The following is a 22767-nucleotide window of genomic DNA, read 5'->3' on the forward strand; positions in this document are numbered from 1 at the left end:
GTAGTGGGTGGGCGACGGAGGACGCGGTGCTTATTGATTGGCTTCATTATCCTGTTACGTATATTCTTGTGCCGCCACACTGCCTGGGGGGTTTCGGCTTCTGTTGTTGTCGATTTCCGCGTGACGAAGTTGCCTGATTGTGTCATGAAGTGCCTGCACGGACTCTGCTCTCCTTGGCTTACTATTTTTATAAAAAGACAAACTTCATATTTGGGACAAAATCTTAAAATTAACCTTCACTGCTCCTGGGACACGGTAACACAGCGATATCCGATGTAACTTTAATTGCTTGCTAAATTGTATTAATGAGCTACTGTGTCGCCGTATTGTTTGCATTCGTGCTTGAAATGGTATCGTGGCCGGCCTGATGGTTGTAGGCCCGTATTTGTTCTTCTTATACTGCACAATAAAGGTTTCCCAAAAATTAAAAAAAAAAAAAAAAAAAAGTTCACCGGACAACGGAATGGGGGTGGTGTTGCCCAGGGAATTGAGCATACATAGTTCCGGGCAAGGCCTACCTCCATCGGCTCTTCTTTGTGAGGGCACACCCGAGCGATGTGACCAAAACCCCCACAGCTATAACATTGAGGTCCGGGGTTGATAGGTCGTTGCAAAACAGGGGGGGGGAACAGAGGGGTCGGCTCCGGTCTTCTCGGTACAGGTGGACGGTGAGGTCGGACGCCTGTGGAGGGGTGTGGTTTATGTGGGTGTTGCTCTTTGCCTCGCTGTACCTCATGGGCGCGGCTGTAGGCACTTGCAATTTCCACTGCCGCGTCTAGGGTAAGACGGGCATGCTGGCGCACCCATCTTTGAGTGCCTGGATGCAAATACGTCAGAAATTGTTCCAAATATATTTTCTCGAGGATTTCCTCCTTGGTGGATGCATCGGGTCTCAGCCACCGATTGGTTAAGTCTTTAATCCTGAATGAAAGGGCTCTGGGGGTTTCTTGGGGCCCTTCTTTTGCTTGGCGTAACCTTACACGGTATGTTTCGTCATCGATGCCCAGCCTTTCAAGGATACACTTCTTGATATCTGCATACGGATTGTTGCCCTGTATGTTGGCCTGTTGATACGCGGCCTGTAAATCGCCGGTCAGCAAGGGGCCCAGGCAATGACCCCAACGGTCAACAGACCAGGAGGCGGCTTGTGCTAGCCGCTCGAAATTTGTAAAAAAGAAGTCCGGGTCTTCCCCCGGCACATATTTCTGGAGAACCACGGAAGGCAGGGAGGTCATGGGTCTCTGATGACCCAGGACATCGGTCAATTTCCCCATGGCTTGCTCGTGGGTGTCTCCCTGTCCTTTCAATACATCGCGGAGTTGGCCACCGTCGTCCTCAGCGGTCTTCAGAAACCGCTCCATTAGTTTCCCCAGTTGTTCTTGGGATTCCGCCATCCTCTTCATCACGGCCTCCATGCCTCCAGGAAATCCCACTTCTGACACCAGATGTGATCGTGGGTGGTCGGCGGACTGCAAAAGCAGGCGAGGAGGCCGGATATAGTGGGCAATAGTTTTTTATTGCACACTGAGCAGTTTGATAACCAGAGAGAAAATCCAACGTATGACACAAAACACGGAATGTGTAGCCTTTTCCTTGCTCCTCCTGATGTGGTGGGGGTTCCAGTGGTGTTCCGGGTCTTGGGTGCAGACGTCTCGAGATGGTCGGGAAGGCACCTCGGAGGGCAATAAGAGAGAGAGGAGCCGTTAGTCTCACTGGGACTAGAGGTCTGATACCGTCACCATTAACCAGGAGTGAGAGGAATAGAAACGATCGTGAGGAAGGGGGCGGGACGGATATGGGAAGGTAAAGTACAAGAGGTGCACAGGAAGGTTCAGGGGAGGGTTGTGATGTTTATACAGTGTCAAGTGCTATATATATATATACACGGTGTCCAAGAGCTACAAGTGACGTGCCTAGGATAGCGGGAGTATTTATACAAGGGGGGGGGGCGTACTATTTACACAGAGCACCTAGCGTGCTTTAAAGGTAGCTGGTACTCACGCGCTCAGCGGTAACTCTCCTCCGAGTTACGGCCGCTCTTCAGCCACCTCCGTGGGACTCCACCAGTCTTCGGACCACTCCTCGATGTCTCCACTCCCGTCTTCTCCTTCTGTCACAGCTCCAGCCGAAATCTCCTGCCACGATACTCCGACGCTTTCCACCTCTCGTCTTCCGTCTTTTCTGTGTCCGGCCGTCGGCAGGGAGGCGGGACTTCCGGGGTCAAGGGGAATTCTTTCCGGTCCGTCGTCGCTCCGGATTGGATCATGTAACACAGAGAGGGGCAGGGTTCCTGTCGTCACGGACGCTTTTGTGGTGGATTCCGATTGTGTGCCTGGATACGGAGAGCCTCGGAGGGGTGATAGTCGTGGCGGGGTGAGTAAGGGTCTCGCGACCCGTGGGGCGGTATCACAAATACATACATGTTTTAAACCAAGTAGAAACATTGCCCCCTTTCGCGTACAGAATGCCGTACATGACGTCACACTGAAGCTTTAATGCGACTCGTAGCGTCATGATAAGAGTGGCTCAAATCCACCCGAGTGACTTACCACACTCACCTATAGTTACTCAGTAAGAAGTCAGCCGGACAGTGGAGAAGAATAAACAAGGTAATTTTATTAGGCCACTAACTCCCATATGAGAGGGCCCAGTCCGACCTCACCCCAAAGAGTGCGCCGAGAGGACTAACTCATATCATCACAGCAATACATTATAACATGGTACAGTGAAGCAAAACACGCCTCTTCTGGAAAAATACTGAACCCCAGAGGGAGGAACAATGGCATCATACAAGAGGCATTTGCACCTGCACAGGCGACATTTGGATATCTCTGCCCAAGGCCGCGGAGCCGGGCCTCAGCGTCTCTGGTGCATGAGAACATTACTGATAAGGAACTTGTTAGTTTCGGCCACAGCTAGCTGAGAAATGAAAAACTGCTGCATTAGGGTTTTTCTTATTCGTACAAGAGGGGGGAGTGAGCGAGTGCGACTCGCAGACACAGAGGAATACTCAAATTGGAAGCACACAAGCTAAGCTAAGGAAACTGAATATCACCACACGTATAAATGAATAATCACATGAAGAGTAAAAATAACGTAAAGGCATAAGTATATACCTCATTAGTTAGACACATGATGCTAACTTGCATATGTAAATGTTAATGGGTGGGGCATCGAAAATGAAACCTATCAGACCCTCCTTTTAGCATCATTTGGCTAACTGGAGCGTAGCCTTTATTAGCTAAAAAGGTAGTGCCTTTACATTCCATTCTAGGGGCGGGGCACACTTCAATCAAAAATATCATCATCAATAAGCATCAACCAACGAATATCAGGGAGCTCAATTGTAGTAGAAGCAGGATATTGACCAGTCACTTTTCTTAGGGGCCGTAAATTACTAGCACACATTGAGCAACAAGGGGGAAGGCAGTAAACGCAAAGGCAGCATGTCAGTAGTACACCCACTACCCCTACTATCCCCATTAATATTTTCCAGCCCCACGAGGAGAAAACACCCCAGAGCCACCCCTGTAGTGACCATGTCCCAGTGTCCTGATGAAGTTCAGTCGCTAGTCTATGGAGTTTCTGTACCGCTAAGATAACTGTTGGGGCTGAATCTGGAATATACACGCAGCAAGACGTCCCGTTGACGCGGCAAGCTCCACCCCTATCAGCAAGAATGACGTCTAACACCATCCTGTTTTGGATCGTGAATAATCTCATAGCCTGCATTTCAACAGACATATTAGCAGCAATGTCTGCTTCAGTGTCGACCACTTTCTCCATTACCCTCGATAATCTACGGATGGCCCTACTGTTAAATATCGGACCCCAAAACGGCAATAAGCCCTTAGAAAAATCTGTCAATTGCTGTAAAGAAGTGTCAGTCTGATCTACATCCTTAACCTGGAGTGCCCTCCTTATGCGCTGCTCTGGTGGACTGATGAACCTACGATGAGTCTTATGGTAGTCGGAAGGTGCCACATACACAGGTGGAAGCAGATAGGCCAGATAACAGACTCCACCCCAACCCTCGGGCAACCACAGGTACCTATTGTCTCCGCATACAAAGTAAATATTGGGAGGTGTGACTAGAGAAGGACTAAGAGGCAGGCGGATCGATGCTGTCACGTTACAAGAACTGTTCCCAACTTTTATAGGACCCCTCCCTGCTGTACAAAAGAATGGTGGCGGTCCACGACGGCTAAGGACATCAAAGAATTATTTCTACCGTTCCCTTTTGGGGGGTGTCTATATGACAGAGAAGAATTTAACTGCAGAAAACTCTCCTTAACTTTGTCAGTGTCATTGGGAGTCAGGAATCGTCCTAATTTCTTCGAACATGTTTGGTCAAAACGTCCGTCAGTAAACAACTGTCCGAGAGAAGAAGCGGGCATAGGGCGTACCCGCATTGTCATGGTAGATCCCCTGTCTGATAATCGGGGAGATAGAAAATAAGGTTGTTGGAAATGTTTGACCATACCAATCAGAGTGTACCACCCCACACAACTATTCACTGGTGTCAGGGGAAGTGCTAGGAATCTATCTTTCTTATAAGCATCAGAAGGCAACAACCCACAAACCCAACAGTCGGTCACATTATATACTGCATGAGCATGATGTAAAGTCTTAATAAAAACATTATCTCTATAGCCTTTTCGCAAACTTTGTTCACCGTAATCAACAGTAATCATGTTATGTTCAGAAATGGCAGGAGGCGTGGGGGCAAACGCATGTACAGGATAAACTTTGTCCAGAAAAAACAATATTCCAAGGATCACAATGAATGCAATAAGCAGTATTACGATGACCACTATTTTTCCTTTACGCGGTAAAGCCAACCATGGGGAATCAGGCTCCGGTCTACGAGGAGCCGCAAAAGGCTGCTCCTCGTCGGGGATGGGACGACCAGAGGGGTACATTTCTTTACCAAAAATCAAAACCAAAAAAAAGAAAAAAAAACTAAACTAGAAAAAATAGTCCCAGGCACTCCAAAACCGGCCAGAGGGGTTCTTCAACCCTTAAAAGGGATCTTCGTCCCTGTGTCCGTTAAAGCCTCACAGGTAGGCTTCTATTGTTCATTCCCTAATCCCTAGTTGGAGTTGCACAGCTGCAGCAACTCAGGATCACTAATCTGGGCCCAGACACTGCTCTAATGTCTCGTGAAACAGAATCTTCGGCCAAACACCAGGGCTCTTGCTAGTCCATCCCTATCACTAAGCTATTCTGTCAGATATTGTCCACACCTCTTCCTGTTCCAGTACCCTATCTAAGCCCTTCTTCCAGTGTTCAGTCCCTCATGCCTTTCTCCTTTCTGGGCCGCAGATTATAGCGAGTGCTCCCTCGCACTTCAGGATCTGTGAACAGAATAGGGATGTCTTTGGCAAGTATTGCGTCCTCTGATGTCTGATCACTCTTCTCAATGGGAGCCTTGGGGCTTGCAACAATTATTTTCTTTCTCTTTACTGTACTCAGCTCCTCTCCCCTCAGTGAAGCATCAGAGAAAGGTGTGTATCTTGGTATCATTTCACACTCTTGGTCAGCAACGCCATCTCTCACCCATTTGTCATACGGCAATGGCAGTGGAACCTTCTTTACATGAGATGCATGTGTCCACGCCTTTCGACCCTCAACTCGAAGTGCGGTCCGTATGGTCAGGAGCACCTGCCTCGGTTCCGACCACCTCGGCTCCAGGCAAGACTTCCGTTGATACTTCTTCACTACAACCCAGTCCCCGGGTTGTATGGCATGTCCGGGCCCCTCCGGCAACGGCTTCAGGGTGTCTGCTACCTGCTGGTGAATAGAACGAAGATCTTTAGTCAAAGCATACAAGTAGTCTATCAACAGATGGTACTCAATTTCTAAAAAACATTTTGGTCTTGGTACTCCCCACACTTTAGCGGGGCGGCCGAAGACCACCTCGTGAGGGGAGACGCCCTTTTTGGAATTAACTGTCACTCTGGTAGAAAGTAAGGCTAAGGGAAGGGCATCTGGCCAACGGAGTCCTGTACTCTCCTGTATTTTGGCCATCTTCAATTTTAGCGTTCCATTAAATCTCTCCACTAGTCCCGCAGCTTGAGGTTGTTGGGCTGCTTGGAACGTTTGAGAAATCTGCAGACCCTTACATATCTGCTTCATCAATTCAGCATTAAAGGATGTGCCATTATCACTCCAGATCACTCGAGGCAGGCCATAACGGGAGAAATACTCCTTTATCAACATCTTGGCTGTGGAAATGGCCGTACAATCTTTTGTTGGGAATGCCTCCACCCACCTGCTAAAAGAGCATACAACCACCAGGACATATTTGGGGTTGTTAACCCTTTCCATTTCAATATAATCCATCTGAATCACCTCAAAAGGGAAAGAAGGGGGAGCGAAATTGCCCACTGGGACAGGTGTTCCCTTTCCTGGATTATGCCTCAAACATACCATGCACTGTTGTACTAAATGGGTAGCTACTTTAGAAATATTCTTGTTGCTCCACACTGGGTCCAGTAATTTGCATATACCCTTGGCACTAATATGTGCTGGCCCATGAGCCATTGTCACCACTGGGAGGACATATGCGTTTGGGAGTAACCATCGTCTTTTGTCTGTCACATCTGTCCAACATTCATCAGAATCCAATCGCCCCCCCACCATCCTTCCATGTCCTCGATTCGTCCTCAGTCGCCTTTTCTTGTATGTTCTTTACGCTCTGCACAGTATCTGCAAACATATTAACATCTGGTACCCATCTAGCTGGTCCTGCCACAAACATTCGTGGGAGTTTCGTCCTAGCTGTCTCCTTTACTGTCTGGTCAGCGAACGCGTTTCCCCGTCCTACATCATCCACCACCGCCTTGTGTGCACTACACTTTATCACAGCCAGTCATCTGGGTAGCGTCAATGCTGTCAGTAGTCGTAATATCAGTGGGCCGTGTTGAATTCTCTGTCCATGTGATGTCAAAAACCCCCGTTCTGCCCACCGTCGCCCGTAACTATGAGCCACGCCAAAGGCGTATTGGCTGTCAGTGTAGATATTCACATCCAGTCCTTCACTCAACTCACACGCTCGCAACAAGGCTATTATTTCTGCAGCCTGGGCCGAATGATATGGAATCCTAGAAGTCTCCGCTACTGTCTGTAATGTCGTAACTGCATATGCTGCCGTCGATGTACCATCTGCAAGTTTAAAACAAGACCCATCAACATACAACTCCCCATCAGGATCATCTAGGGGTGTATCGGTCAAATCAATTCTCCCTTTCGTCTCCTCCTCTGTCCGAAACAAACAATCATGTATTTCATCGTCCTTTGTATCTGATGGGATGGGTAGCAACATGGCTGGGTTCAGAGTGGCACATCGCTTTATCGTGACATGGGGTGCGAATAGTGTCATTTCATAACCAGTAAGGCGAGCACTAGTTAAGTGCTGCGTCTGTGTTCTGTTCAATAGAATATCCACAGCATGCGGTACCATTACTGTGAGATCTGAACCCAGCACGAGCCCTGCCGATTGTCTAATAGAGACCGCAGCAGCCGCTGTGGCCCGCAGACAGCTCGGCAGTGCTCTTGCCACATTATCGAGCATAGCAGAAAAGTAGGCACAAGGTCTCTGTTTCCCCCAAAACATTGTGTTAGGACAGACAACGCGCAACCTTCCGCCTCATGTACATAAAGCACAAAAGGCTTCTGGTAATCAGGTGTTCCCAAAACAGGTGCTGAACATAAAGCAGTTTTTAGTGACTCAAAGGCTTCCTGACATGCGGGGGTCCAGGGTAGGGGTTCGCGTACCTCTTTAGTAGTCAGATACAGTAGGGGTTTTGTTAGTAAAGCATAATTGGGTATCCACTGGCGACAATACGAAGTTATGTTCAAGAACGCGCGCACCTCTCGCTGCGTGTTAGGTACAGCCATGCTAGTTATCGCTTTTATGCGCTCCAGTGTCAACCTCCTCCCCTCCTTCGAAAGGAGATGACCTAAGTAGGTTACCTCCGTTCGACAATATTGGAATTTAGGAAGGGACACTTTGTGGCCCTTGTGTGACAAATGATGTAACAGTTTAACCGTAGCATCCCGACAACCGTTCTCGGTGTCCGATGCGATGAGAATATCATCCACATATTGTAACAGAACATTGCCTGCGGGTAGTTCCAAATCATCCAATTGAGCCTTCAATGCCTGGCTATAAATGCTGAGACTCTCTGTATATCCTTGAGGAATTCTACTAAATCTAAAACTTCGGCCAGTCAATGAGAATCCGAAGAGATAACGGCTATCTTCATGTACAGGAATACTGAAGAAAGCATTCTTCAGATCCAGGACAGAAAAATATTTAGCCGATGGGGGAATCATTGTCAAAATCATTGTAATGTCGGAGACCACTGGGTACTGGGGCTCAACCACCTTGTTAATGTGGCGTAAGTCAATCACAAATCTATAGACATCAGGCGTATCATCTTTGGCATCAGTTGACCGTCTTTTAAGAATCGGAAGAATAGGACTATTACATCTGTTAGAGTCCGTCTCCTCCACAACCCCCGATCGAATCAGATCCTGTATTATCTGCAATAGGGCTTTTTCGCCATCCCTGGATATCTTATATTGGGGTATTCTGGGCAATCGAGCTCCCACTTTAACCTTGATGGACACAGGGGCAATATCCATTTTTCCCACATCCGTATCGCTATTAGCCCATAAGCTCTCTCGGATCCCTTCAAATTCGGCCGGTAGAGGCTCATCTTTGGAAAAACATTGCTGCGCACGCGCAACGGTAGGACCCATTGTGAGGTACACACCGTCCGGAGAACAATAAATGGTGGCATGCAACCTCTTCAGCAAGTCTAAACCCAACAAGTTTTCGCCGCAATTGGAAGTCAATAGAAAAGGGGAATCTACAGTGAAAGGGCCAATCGTAAGAGCAAGTGGTTTAGAGATGGGGCTAATCACCGGAGTACCTGAGAACCCCACGGAGATATTATTCTTGCCAGACAGAGCCGCCCCTGGGACCTGAGAACGAGCCACTGAACTTTTCATAGCACCCGTATGTACCAAAAATTTCTGTTGGGACCCTGACAAATATGCAGTCACATAGGGTCCTCGTTGATCAACATCCACAGAAACTGGTCCCTCGCTCTGTCCTACGCTGTCCTAGTTATGGGAGAATCCTGTCAAATCATCCATCGTATAATCATCATTGTAGTACTGTCCACCTTCCCTCTGAAAGTGTTGTCGATCCCTGTTTCCATCGAAACAATTTCCTCCTTGTCTCCCTACACCATCAGACTGCCCATCATGTCTTCGAAAATCACCTCGGCCTCGCCCATTGCCTTGGCCAGCATTCGATTGAAACTCAGGATAATCTCTCCACCAGTGCCCCTCCTGTTTACATTTTGCACACTGATTCTGTCCCAATCGCTCTCTCTTGTCACCCCTTCCGTAACCACTTCCCCCTCGTCTCGCTGCCGCAGGTGAAGCACCTCGGCCCGACCTTTGTACACCTGTTGTAGCAAAACCCTTGTCTTCAAATCCTTGGCCTTCTTTTCTTGCTGGTCCTTATTCTCATTTTCTCTATGTTCATAATACTGAGCCATGCTTAGAATGCCAGAGGGAGTGGACGTCGTCCACGTACTCTCCGACGCCTGTAACCTCGCCGATATTTCCGGTAACAAGTTCATTACGAACCTGTTAACGAAAAGTCGTAACCCTCCGTCCTGTGACATGTCCTGTCCACTGAAGTCCATAAAAGTCTCCTCAAACCTAGTAAAAAAATCAGAGACAGCTTCATCCTTTTTCTGTCTACAGGCTGTCAACTTATCCCAGTCCACCTTCTTTGGGGGATGAGAGAATGCATATACTTAATAATCCGCCCCGGCAAAGCTAAAATCTCTGCTTTCGGCTTCTCACCTGGTTTTCGTTCCTTGTCCCAATCCTGCAATTCCACCCATGTACCACCCAGTTCCTCCGTATGATCAGTGCCCTTCACCTGCCTCCACACGTCCACCGGGACTAATAATCCAAAGAATAATTCAATGTCCGCTAAAGTCATAACAGTCGAGGATGCATCTTCTGTCAATTCTTTATAATAGGCAGTCGGATTTTTTCTGGAATCTGGGAACTGAGCCTTCAAAGCTAACACCTCACTCTTTTTCCACGGCGTATATACCCACTGTTCTTGAAAAAGGGCGTCTATACGAGCCCTAGTGACAGCATTTGTTACTGGATCTACCACTTCGGGGGCTTCAGGGTGAAAAATAGGGTGTACCTCACGCATTGGATGTATCCCAGGAAAATGGGGTGTACCCGCAGATGGTAATTCATTTCTATACTCTAACAGGGATCTTAAACTTCGCATCACCTCCCGTACCCCAGTGTTAGCCCTATAGGCTCCATTTTTTATATCATGTAAAATTGCGGGTGCTGCTCCTCCATACCCCTGTTCCCATAGCGCTATCAACGTTGTCGACATATGCCACAAAGCATGCTGTTGCATCAGAGGTTCAAAATCTTTCATTGTGGACCAAATGTCCTCAAACGAATAAATATTATTCCTGGCCCACTGACAAGCTTGATTATCCACCACAGTTTTTTCATCTAAGCCAATTGTAGAGCGTGTAAGCAATTTTCGCACCTGGGAGAGCAACCCACTCCCCATGCCTCTAGTCGGTGTCAACAACCCCTGACTGGGAGTAGCGCTAGCAGAGACAGCAGGGAGCGCAGAGGGAAACTGAGAGGGAGCAGGCGAACTTGCCGTGAACAAAGAAACAAGGGGCGCTGGCAACGATGGGGAGACAGAAGACGACGCACCAGACGGGTGTGGGGCACTTGCTTGCGGGTCCAAAACCCCACCGGAGGAAGCCGAACCCGGCAACGTGGGATATAATGGCTGCGGGGCATAAGGGGGAGGGGGTCGGGCACTCAAAACATCCTCCATCTCATCCTGCTCATCCTCTCGCACTACATAACTTTTATTTTCCTGCAACCTGAAAAGCCTATCTGCGCGCTTGATCCGCTGCTCATTCTCTTTCTTTGTATGCTCCCTCGCTTTCTGTGCCATCGTCTGCGCCGCCCTCTTCTGGGCCACCTTCTCCTCCCTCAACTGACATTCTCTAACTTTCTTCTTCCACATCCGTAATGAGTCAAACATGCTCTGACGACTACGCCTAGCGAACAATCTGTTTTGTAAATAATCTAATTTTGCCACATCAAAAGAACCTGTCAATGGCCACTGCAAATCCACATTGTCTTTGGTATACCTGTGCCACAAAGTACCAAACAAAATCGGAGGCAATCCATGTTTCACATTGTGGAGTGTGGGGTTGGGCGGGCCGGAATAACAGGCGTGGAGGCCGGAAGTAATGTGCTATGATTAGCAAGAGTTTTATTGACTACACAGATGTCAAGCCTTTGGGCACGGTTGTTAAGTACAGTCCAAGTGGGTCGGGTTGGGGTTCCTAGTGAGGAGGGTCCGATGATGGGGAAACAGGCAGGTCTTCCACTGCTGGGCTGGTGTCCTCCTTCCTGGTTGCAGGCGTTGGTGTGCCCCTCGGAGATAAAGGAAAGAGACACAGGGCGGTTAGTTCCAATGGTCACGGAACTCGGTCGACTTACACCAGCACCGGGGAGTGTGAGGTTTGGAATTGACCGTGAGGGAGGGCGGTAGGGCAGGGGAAGAAGGGAAAGAAAAGACGGAAATCAGGTACAGAGTGCAGTTTGAGGGGGGGGTTGTGCGGAACATTCTCTACAGTGTCGGGGTGATTCTAATATACAGTGAGGGTGCACGTGACTTCTTTACAATATTTACACTATTTATACTAACTACACGGGGAGGGGGAAACACGGAGAAAGATAACAATTTACTCACGTGCCCCGCCGTAACTCTCATCCGAGTTACGGCCGCTTTCCAGCCACCTCCTGAGGACGCCACCAATCCTTGCACCAAACGTCTTCTTCTTCTTCCTTCTCTCGCTTCGTCCTTTCTCCTTCACTCTCCGCTGCCGGTCCTTCGCGTGCCGCTAACTCCTGCCACGAGTCCACCGCTGGGAACCTCTCCACCTCTGAGTCGCCGGCTTTTCTATCATCCGATCGGGTCCCTGAGAAAAGACTTCCGGGGTCAGGCAGGGTCATTTCCGGTCCTTTAGTAGCCGTTGTACTTCCAGGGTCAAGCAAGGACGCTTCCGGTCCGCTGCGCTCCGGTGGTGTTGTCGGCGCCTGTAGGGAGACAGAGAGAGGTGTAGCCCGTTTTGGCTGGGGGTTTGTGATGCCGCCCGTATGGGAGACTCTACGGTACAGCTGCGCCCTGGAGGTAAGGGGCGCCCCTTCACATCCCCTTTCCCTAGGATTGTTTCTTGTAGGGGTTGGGGAAGGTGGGTACCGGGAGAGGTAGTCTGCATTGCCCTGCTCTCGCCCTTTTCGGTGTAGTGTTCGAAAGCGGAAGGGTTGGAGAGAGAGAAACCACCTGAGTACTCGATCATTGTTACCCCTGTTACGTGCCATCCATTCCAGAGGGGCGTGATCGGTGTACAGAATGAATTCCCGCCCCTCCAGGTAATACCGGAGGCTTTCTATCGCCCATTTAATGGCGAGTGCCTCCTTTTCAACCACTGAATAGTTAGTCTCTCGGGGAAACAACTTCCTACTAAGGTATAGGATAGGTTTTTCTGCTGCCTCTGCGTCTTTTTGGGACAGCACAGCCCCCAAACCCTGGTCAGATGCGTCGGTTTGTAGTATGAAGGGCTGGGTATAATCAGGACTCATCAGTACTGGCTCAGATGTTAGGGAATGTTTGAGTAGGTGAAAGGCATGCAACAACAAGGGGGTGGGTTGCTTGAGGATCTCCTCCGTTTTCGTTGTTTTCTTCAGGAGATCTGTCAGGGGGGCGGCAGTATGGGAGAAGTTGGGTATAAACCTCCTGTAGTATCCCAACATACCCAGGAAGGCACGGAGATCTTTACGTGTCTGGGGAAAAGGTATGGCTTGGATGGTCCTGACCTTGCAGTCCTTTGGACGGATATGCCCTTCACCCAGCAAGTACCCTAGATACTTCACGCTCTGGGCCGCTAAAGTAGTCTTGGAGGGTTTAATAGTGAAGCCGAAGGCACCTAGGGTGGAGACAACCGACCGGACATGAGAAAGATGTTGTTCCCATGTATCACTATAGATGACTATGTCGTCTAGGTAAGCGCCTGAGTAGTGGGAGTGGGGTTGTAGGACCTGATTCATGGCCTTTGAAATGTTGCTGGGGCTCCATGAAGCCCGAAGGGCATTACTTTAAACTGGAACAAGCCCTCTGGGGTGGAAAAGTCGGTCTTGTGTTTGTCCTCTGCCCTTAAGGGGATCTGCCAGTATCCCTTGCAGAGGTCAAGGGTACTTATATATTTAGCCCTGCCGATGCGTTCGACCATCTCGTCTACACGAGGAAGGGGGTATGAGTCGAAGGCTGAGATCTTGTTCACCTCCCTGAAATCAATACAAAATCTAGTGGAGCCATCGGGTTTAGGAACTAAGACGATGGGCGAATTCCAGCTACTGCAGGAGGGTTCTATGATACCCATTTTTAACATTTGATTGGTTTCCTCTTTTATGACAGCTCTACGGGCTTCCGGGACACGGTATGGTCGCTGTCTGACTATTCTCCCGGGTTCCGTGTGGATGGCATGTTCTACTACAGTAGTGTGTCCCGGTAAGGATGAAAACACTGTTCGTACTGATGACAAGGACTGGCAAAGGTCCTGTTTCTTGCACTCCGATAAGTCTGCATCAAAGCAGCATTCAAACGGGAGGGGGCTACCACCAGACAAGACAGGACGGGGCCCCTCCCATTTCTTTAGGAGGTTGATATGGTATATTTGGGTGGACCCCCGGTTGACGTCCGTTTGGACTTCATATGTGACCGGAGTCACTTGTCTTGTGACTGTGAATGGACCCTGCCATTGTCCTAGCAACTTATGGTCCGAGGAAGGAAGGAGCAACAGTACTTGGTCCCCGGGAACAAAGGACAGGGGTTTGGTTCCCTTGTCGTATTGCTGCTTTTGAGTGGTTTGGGCAGCCAGCAGGTTCTGTCTCACAATCTCCCTGATTTCCCCTAAATGAGTTTTCAGATTGTTGACGTATTCGGGAAGAGGACGGGTCCGATCGGGCTCGGCTTCCCAGGCCTCACGAGCCATGTCCAACAGAGTCCGGGGGGGCCCGACCATATGGTAGCTCGTATGGCGAATATCCCGTGCTGGTTTGTGCTTTGCAGCGGATGGCAAAAAGGGCCAAAGGAAGCATCTCCTCCCACCTTCTGCTCTCGAGACCCAAAAGTTTCTTCAAGGTGGTCTTTAGAGTAGCATTATAGCGTTCCACCAAGCCGTCCGTCTGGGGGTGGTAGGCGGAAGTTCTTATTTGTTTAATACCCAGATTAGAACAGACTTGGCGCATAAGAGAGGAGACAAAGGGTGTGCCTTGATCGGTCAGTATCTCACTTGGAAAACCCACCCTAGAGAAAATGGAAATGAGAGCTTTGGCAATGTTCTGGGTGGTTGGTTGTCGGAGAGGCACGGCTTCTGGGAATCGCATGGCGTAGTCCACTAACACTAGTGCATACCTACAACCGCTCTTGGAGGGTAACAGGGGGCCTATAATGTCCATACCAACCCTAGTGAAGGGGATATCGATCAGAGGGAGGGGCTGGAGGGGAGCTCTCGGTGGTCGGTACCGGCTGGTCTTTTGGCACACCGGGCATTCCCGACAGTAACGTTTAATCTGAGCATACACGCCTGGCCAATAGAATTTCTCCAAAATCGCCTCTCCAGTCTTTTCATCGCTGAAATGTCCTCCCAATAGATGGCTGTGAGCCAGAAACAACACCTTATCACGAAACAGCCCCGGGATAACCAATTGAGTATTAGCCTGGGTTCCTCCCTACCGATACAGGAGTCCGTTCCTTATGAAGAAGTAAGGACCTACTTGTAAGGGGTCCTCATTGGGGAGCGCACGTCCCCAGGCATCCTGTAGTACTGGATCCTCTTGCTGTGTTGCGCGGAATTCCCGGTCAGCTTCCCACGGATGATTGTCCACCTGTGCGGGGCAAGCCAGAGCGAATTCCTTTTTTTCTTTTTTCTTTTGGGCTTTTGTCTTCAAGGGTTTGGGAAACTCTTCCGAAGCAGGGGAATCACGGGAGAACGGGGCCTCAGCCCACCATTTCTTCAGGGAGTCTGTGGTGTCCTGTAGGAGATGGGGAAGACCACTATAGTCGCTCCCTAGAATAGCCTGTTCGGGTAGGTTGGGCACCAAACCGACTGTCAGTAGGCTTCCTTTGTCGGTTGGGTGTTGCACACACACTTGTGCTGTCGGGTAGCTTTTTGTGTCTCCGTGTACACATGTGATGGCCACGGACCCTGTCACAGGTCCCACTGAGTGGGGTAGTTCTTGGGGACGCAGAACACTATGGCGACACCCTGTATCTGCAAGCGCCATCATTCTGTGTCCGTCAATCTGTACTGGGCAACGGAAGGGTGGAGGGGTTGATTCCGTAGTGAGACACACATAGTTCCTGGTCAGCCCTATCTCCATGGGTTCCTCCTTCTGGGGGCATATGCGGGCTATGTGGCCGTATCCACCACAATGATAACATTGGGGACCTGGTTGGGGTGGTCTCGGCATGACCGGATAGGGCATCAATGGGGCTGGTTCTGGTTTCCGGACCACCGGTGGTGGTCTTTGTGGTCGGGGATGGCTGCCATGGGGGATGCGGGTAGGGTGTTCTTCCTTCACACGCTGGGATTCCTGGGCTCGATTGTAGGCACTGGCTATTTCTACGGCACTGTCGAGAGTCAACCGGGCATGTTGGCGCACCCATTTCTGCGTGGCGGGGTGTAGGGATGCTAGGTACTGTTCAAGGTATATCTTGGCCATTATGTCTGCCTTGCTGGAGGTGTCAGGTTTGAGCCATCGGTTGGCCAAGTCTTGTATACGGAATGACAAGGCCGGGGGATTCTCTTGGGGCCCCTCCTTGGCCTGACGGAGCCGAACCCTGTACGTTTCATCATCTATCCCCAGACGTTCCAATATGCACTTTTTGATATCATCATAGGGGGTTTGTCCCTGTATGTTAGCTTGCTGATATGCTGCTTGCAGTTCTCCTGTCAGTAGGGGGCCGAGATAATGACCCCAACGATCAGCTGGCCAGGCAGCGGCCTGAGCCAGGCGTTCAAAATTTGTGAAGAAAAAGTCGGGATCTTCGCCAGCCACATATTTTTGCAGGACTACAGAGGGAAGAGAGGTCATGGGTCTTTGTTGTCCCATGACAGTCATTAACTTCTCCAGGGCTTGGTCCTGGGCCGTGCCCTGCCCTTTCAGGACGTCGTGCAGTTGTCCCCGGTCATCTTCTGCGGTCTTGAGGAACCGCTCCACCAGCTTTCCGAGAAGTTCCTGGCCTTCCGCCAGCTGTTTGACCCCGGCCTCCATGCTTCCTGGCGATCCCGCTTCTGACACCACTTGTGGAGTGTGGGGTTGGGCGGGCCGGAATAACAGGCGTGGAGGCCGGATGTAATGTGCTATGATTAGCAAGAGTTTTATTGACTACACAGATGTCAAGCCTTTGGGCACGGTTGTTAAGTACAGTCCAAGTGGGTCGGGTTGGGGTTCCTAGTGAGGAGGGTCCGATGATGGGGAAACAGGCAGGTCTTCCACTGCTGGGCTGGTGTCCTCCTTCCTGGTTGCAGGCGTTGGTGTGCCCCTCGGAGATAAAGGAAAGAGACACAGGGCGGTTAGTTCCAATGGTCACGGAACTCGGTCGACTGACACCAGCACCGGGGAGTGTGAGGTTTGGAATTGACCGTGAGGGAGGGCGGTAGGGCAGGGGAAGAAGGGAAAGAAAAGACGGAAATCAGGTACAGAGTGCAGTTTGAGGGGGGTGGGGGGTTGTGCGGAACGTACTCTACAGTGTCGGGGTGATTCTAATATACAGTGAGGGTGCACGTGACTTCTTTACAATATTTACACTATTTATACTAACTACATGGGGAGGGGGAAACACGGAGAAAGATAACAATTTACTCACGTGCCCCGCCGTAACTCTCATCCGAGTTACGTCCGCTTTCCAGCCACCTCCTGAGGACGCCACCAATCCTCGCACCAAACGTCTTCTTCTTCTTCCTTCTCTCGCTTCGTCCTTTCTCCTTCACTCTCCGCTGCCGGTCCTTCGCGTGCCGCTAACTCCTGCCACGAGTCCACCGCTGGGAACCTCTCCACCTCTGAGTCGCCGGCTTTTCTATCATCCGATCGGGTCCCTGAGAAAAGACTTCCGGGGTCAGGCAGGGTCATTTCCGGTCCTTTAGTAGCCGTTGTACTTCCGGGGTCAAGCAAGGACGCTTCCGGTCCGCTGCGCTCCGGTGGTGTTGTCAGCGCCTGTAGAGAGACAGAGAGAGGTGTAGCCCGTTTTGGCTGGGGGTTTGTGATGCCGCCCGTATGGGAGACCCTAGGGTACCGCTGCGCCCTGGAGGTAAGGGGCGCCCCTTCACACACATACATATCGAAATTAGGGGAGCCCTCCACCGGGGCGGTCTGGCTTTCGGCCAATCTAGAGTCCGATGCGCGGCAGCAGCATCCGAAACACCGCAACTTACTGAAGCACGGCATCTTTACACCAATGCAATCGCACCTTCTCACAAATTCTCTTACCTCTGTTCACTAATTTCCTACTACACAATAGCTCCTAACACATCAACACATATATTGTATACATTAAATTCAAAAACACACATACATTCTATACATCAAAATCCTGCCAAACACGTGTTACCAAGATGGGACAAGGCCCGTCGACCAAGTCCTAGGGAACCTGGACCCTACCGCAGACTGAACAGTATACTAACTGTTCTGAGGCTAGGGGACACATCCACCACTCGGGCGACACTACGGATCGCTGTACACTTTACCACAGGAGGCCCAGAACTCACACCTACCAAATCGCCACCTTAGGCATTCGGGGTGAGGTCCGGGACCCGCCGCAATGAGCCACGCCTCCACCACAGTGCCACCCGGTCGGATGACCGCGAACAAACATCCCCACACCTCCCGTTAAGTCTGTCAGAGCGCCACCCGCACTCTGAGTTCCCCGGAGCACACTAGCCCCCGGAGCGCACCGGCTCCTCAAACCATTAGAGACACCCCGGTCTCTCGGAGCACTCCAGCTCCTTCAAACAACAGGCGGACCACTCACCTTCTGTATGCGGTACCGACCTCTACCGTTCTCCACCTCCGGCTGCCAGGACCAACACGGTCAGCTCCAAGTTCCGCCTTCCGGACCCCGGCGTAGGATCCCAAACCGGGACCTCTCCCGATCAGCAAGGTGGGGCAGCGCTGCGAGAACCAAGCTCGGTATCAAAGTGGGTACCCAGACCCACCGTGCTGACCAGAGGGTCCCCGGTCTTCTGCTACCCACCTACGGGTGAGAAAGATCCTTATTGCGGGGTTCCTGTTCGGGCGCCATCTGATAAGAGTGGCTCAAATCCACCCGAGTGACTTACCACACTCACCTATAGTTACTCAGTAAGAAGTCAGCCGGACAGTGGAGAAGAATAAACAAGGTAATTTTATTAGGCCACAAACTCCCATATGAGAGAGTCCTGCCCGACCTCACCCCAAAGAGTGCGCCGAGAGGACTAACTCATATCATCACAGCAATACTTTATAACATGGTACAGTGAAGCAAAACACGCCCCTTCTGGAAAAATACTGAACCCCAGAGAGAGGAACAATGGCATCATACAAGAGGCATTTGCACCTGCAAAGGCAACATTTGGATATCTCTGCCCAAGGCCGCGGAGCCAGGCCTCAGCGTCTCTGGTGCATGAGAACATTACTGATAAGGAACTTGTTACTTTCGGCCACAGCTAGCTGAGAAACGAAAAACTGCTGCATTAGGGTTTTTCTTATTCCTACGGGAGGGGGGAGTGAGCGAGTGCGACTCGCAGACACAGAGCAATACTCAAAATGGAAGCACACAAGCTAAGCTAAGGAAACTGAATATCACCACACGTATAAATGAATAATCACATGAAGAGTAAAAATAACGTAAAGGCATAAGTATATACTTCATTAGTTAGACACATGATGCTAACTTGCATATGTAAATGTTAATGGGTGGGGCATCGAAAATGAAACCTATCAGTCAAAGCATATTCATACTGTATGCGCGGGTACACGCTGAGTATGATAAGCAGTACAAACTATGGTGCGATCACCTTTCAGTGTCAAATCGGAGCTCAGGGCGCGCTAAGGAGAATGATTAGAAGTGCTGACTCATTGCAGATCCGATTCTGGGCCTGCCTCTGCGTACATTATAACACCGCCCCCATCTCTCTCTGTTGTTAATTGTTAGTGCACACACTCATACCTCAATGGTTTTAAATTGTACTTACATAATTGAAATATTTCTTTATAAGTCATGCGGTCCTATACACCTCTAATCCTAAAAATTGTGCGTGCATAAATTTCTGTGTCGTATTTCTGTACTATGCCACTTGCTTAGGCCTCTATTATTATTAATTGTGCGTCCATGACAGTATTTTTTTTTTCTGCGTCACAAGGCCGTCCCAGGCCTCTATTAACTTATTGATCTTCCTTTGTTTGCTGGAGCTGCAACAGTCTTAACTACGGAATATTAAGAACCCACATTAAAAATTACTTTTGATAGTAGTTACGCAACTCAGTTTACGATGACTAATCAAAATGTCCTTTTGTTTCCTTCAGCAAACATCGTTCAGAAGCAACCATGGCCTATCGAGCAACAGCAATGGAATTCTCTGCAACTTATTGAATATACTTTGACGTATAGAAGCAGAGTTCAAGTGGAGTGGTGAACTCCGGTGGCCACACTCTTTATACAAGGTAAGCACAGCAGCCTAGATCTACAAAGCCTTCATAGGAATGCATTAGAAATAAGTCGCCATAACGGGCGTCAGTAATGCAGTGGGCACTTCCATGTAGACACCACTTGAACGCTGCACTATAACAACTGAAATATACCAGGTACACTGCACTCGTAAAACTGTAGTGTTAGCTTTATTTGTGTAACAAGAGAGGGCCATATTATCAAGCCTGGGCGACAAAATTATAGCCAATTTATCGGCAGGAAAGAGGCGATAATGGGTTTGATAATATGCTCTATGGAATTCCAATTGAAGCTCATGTTAGTTGTGAAGGACATCAGACATGAGCTTCGATTGGAATTCCATAGAGCATATTATCAAACCCATTATCGCCACTTTAGCGACACATTCCTGCCGATAAAGAGGCGATAATTTTGTCGCCCAGGCTTAATATTATGGCCCAGAGTGTGTACTGTGCAGCAGCTTCTTTTTAAATTCTATAATTACCTCCGAGCAGTGACAATAGATAGGTTACAACAGTCTGCCAAACTTATCTACAACCTTAATACGCCACTTTTGAGTCACTTTTAACATGGTTAAAGTAATGCAAGGAAAAAATCTCAACTCCAGACTCTGCGACACACATTTAATGTTGTTTTCTCTCTCTTTCTCTCTCTCTCACTCACTGTGACATCATCTCTCTTTCTCTCTTAAACTTAGACACTGCTGTCTGCTTAAGCATGTAGAAGAATTGTTGAAATCAAGTTGTCAATCCAACTGCCTGAAGTGTTTGGCTGCAAGGTTTTTACAACGGTAAGCACAGAGGCCTAGATCTACAACTCCTTCATAGAAATGCATTAGAAATAATTCGGCATAACGGGCATAAGTAACGCAGTAGGCACTTCAATATAGACACCACTTGAATGCGGCACTATAACAAGTAAAATGTACCAGGTACACTGCACTCGTAAAACTGTAGTGTAACTTTTATTTATGAAAGGAGAGAGGGCCATATTATCAAACCTTAGCAACCAAATTATCGCCACTTTATCGGCAGCAAACTGCAGCTAAAGGGCCATAATAATATGTTTGATAATATGCTCTATGGAATTCCAATAGAAGCTCATGTTAGATATGAAGGACATCTAACATGAGCTTCAATTGGAATTCCATAGAACATTTTATCAAACCCATTATCGCCACTTTAGCTGCACTTTCCTGCCGATAAAGTGGCGAAAATGTTGTCGCCCAGGCTTGATATTATGGCCCAGAGTGCGTAGTGTACAGCAGCTTCTCTGTAAAATCTATAATTACCTCTGAGCAGTGACAACAGATAGGTTACAACAGTCTGACAAACAGATCCACAACCTTATTACGCCACTTTTGAGTCACTTTTAACATGGGTAAAGTGACGCAAGGTGCTTGTAAATCTACGTCTGACTTTTCAAGAAAAAATCTCAACTCCAGACTCTGCGACACAGTTTTAATGTTCTTTTCTCTCTCTTTCTCTCTCTCACTCTCTGTGATATCATTTCTCTTTCTCTCTTAAACTTATAGACACTGCTGTCCGCTTCGACGTGTAGAAGAACAGCCCAACTCAAGTTGTGAATTCAACTGCCTGAAATGTTGGCCGCAAGGTTTATACAACGGTAAGCACAGAGACCTAGATCTACAAAGCATTCATAGCAATACATTAGAAATAAGTCGGCATAAGGGGCGTCAGTAACGCAGTAGCCACTTCCATATAGACACCACTTGAACATGGCAGTATAACAGAACTGAAATGTACGAGGCACACTGCACACGTAAAACTGTAGAGTAACCAAAACTTGTAATGCTTATTAAGCTCATTTACTCACATCTACATAATTCTAAACTCTAATTTTCTTTTATGTTTTGCAGATTACCAATCGGACATCTTTTGTATTCCAATTAACAATTTGTTTATAATATTGTTTGTTGTTAAAGTTATTTTTCCAGTTGCTTCTATTATAGTTATAATTCAGTTTTGTTTACATTTATTGATTTAATAAAAGTTAATTAAAAAAAACTACATCCTTCTTTTATTTTGTGGGGGAGAGGTATGACAGTCCACAACAAAAATAATGTTGAAATACTATAGTAAGATATTCAAGACTAGGATTGTAAACTACTGAGTTCTAAGTAACAGATATAATAAAAATAACGGTGAAGAACTACTAAAATGGTGGTGGACGGAGTACGTAATCAACGTTTGGCGCCTCGACACTACCTTTCAAATAAATTTAGAAAAAATATGATTATTAATATATTAAAAAAGAACAGCAGCGGTTGACACACATGACCTGGAAAAAGAAAGCAACAAATTTACTACCTGAAATAAAGAAAGGTTTGCTTGTTGAACTTCAAGAAAAAGAAAAAAACGTGGACTTCGAAACTAGGCTGCGCATGCGAAGAAAGTACAACTGCTGCACAAAAAAAAGGAAAGTTTTACATACTATAATAGAAATAAAGGGGCATATTATCAACAAAAGGCGATATATTATAGCCGCTTTTATCGGCAGGAAACTGCCGATAAAGCGGCGGTAATGGGCTTGATAATAAGCACTTGTAAATTCCCATAGCAGCCCAGGTTCTGATGTTAACCTGGGCTGCTATGGTTATTCACAAGGGCATATTAACAAGCCCATTATCGCCGCTTTATCAGCAGTTTCTGGCCGATAAAAGCGGCGATAATGTATCGCCTTTTGTTGATAATATGCCCCATTGCTCTTTTTTACCAGTAAACTTAGGTGCATATTATCAAGGAACGGTGTTAAAATTATCGCCGTTTTATTGGCAGGAAACTGCTGATAAAACGGCGATAATGAACTTTTTAATACAGCCTTGTTATTTCCCATAGAAGCCCATGTTAACACCAGAACATGCGCTTCTATCTGAATTAAAA

At 48.4% G+C, this 22767-nt stretch overlaps 1 long non-coding RNA gene across 1 annotated transcript in view; it reads left to right on the forward strand.

Annotated features, from left to right (window-relative positions):
* Positions 1 to 21824, forward strand: part of LOC147665087 (uncharacterized) — a 77683-nt gene extending 55859 nt beyond the window's left edge. Inside the window, exons 2-5 of the long non-coding RNA XR_015305050.1 lie at positions 19723 to 19860; positions 20562 to 20654; positions 21399 to 21490; positions 21744 to 21824. This is a non-coding gene — a long non-coding RNA (uncharacterized LOC147665087). The remainder of the gene's footprint in view (positions 1 to 19722; positions 19861 to 20561; positions 20655 to 21398; positions 21491 to 21743) is intronic.
* Positions 21825 to 22767: the final 943 nt, after the last annotated feature.

Source organism: Lissotriton vulgaris, unplaced genomic scaffold (genome assembly GCF_964263255.1).
Source record: "Lissotriton vulgaris unplaced genomic scaffold, aLisVul1.2 SCAFFOLD_850, whole genome shotgun sequence".
Lineage (NCBI taxonomy): Eukaryota > Metazoa > Chordata > Amphibia > Caudata > Salamandridae > Lissotriton > Lissotriton vulgaris.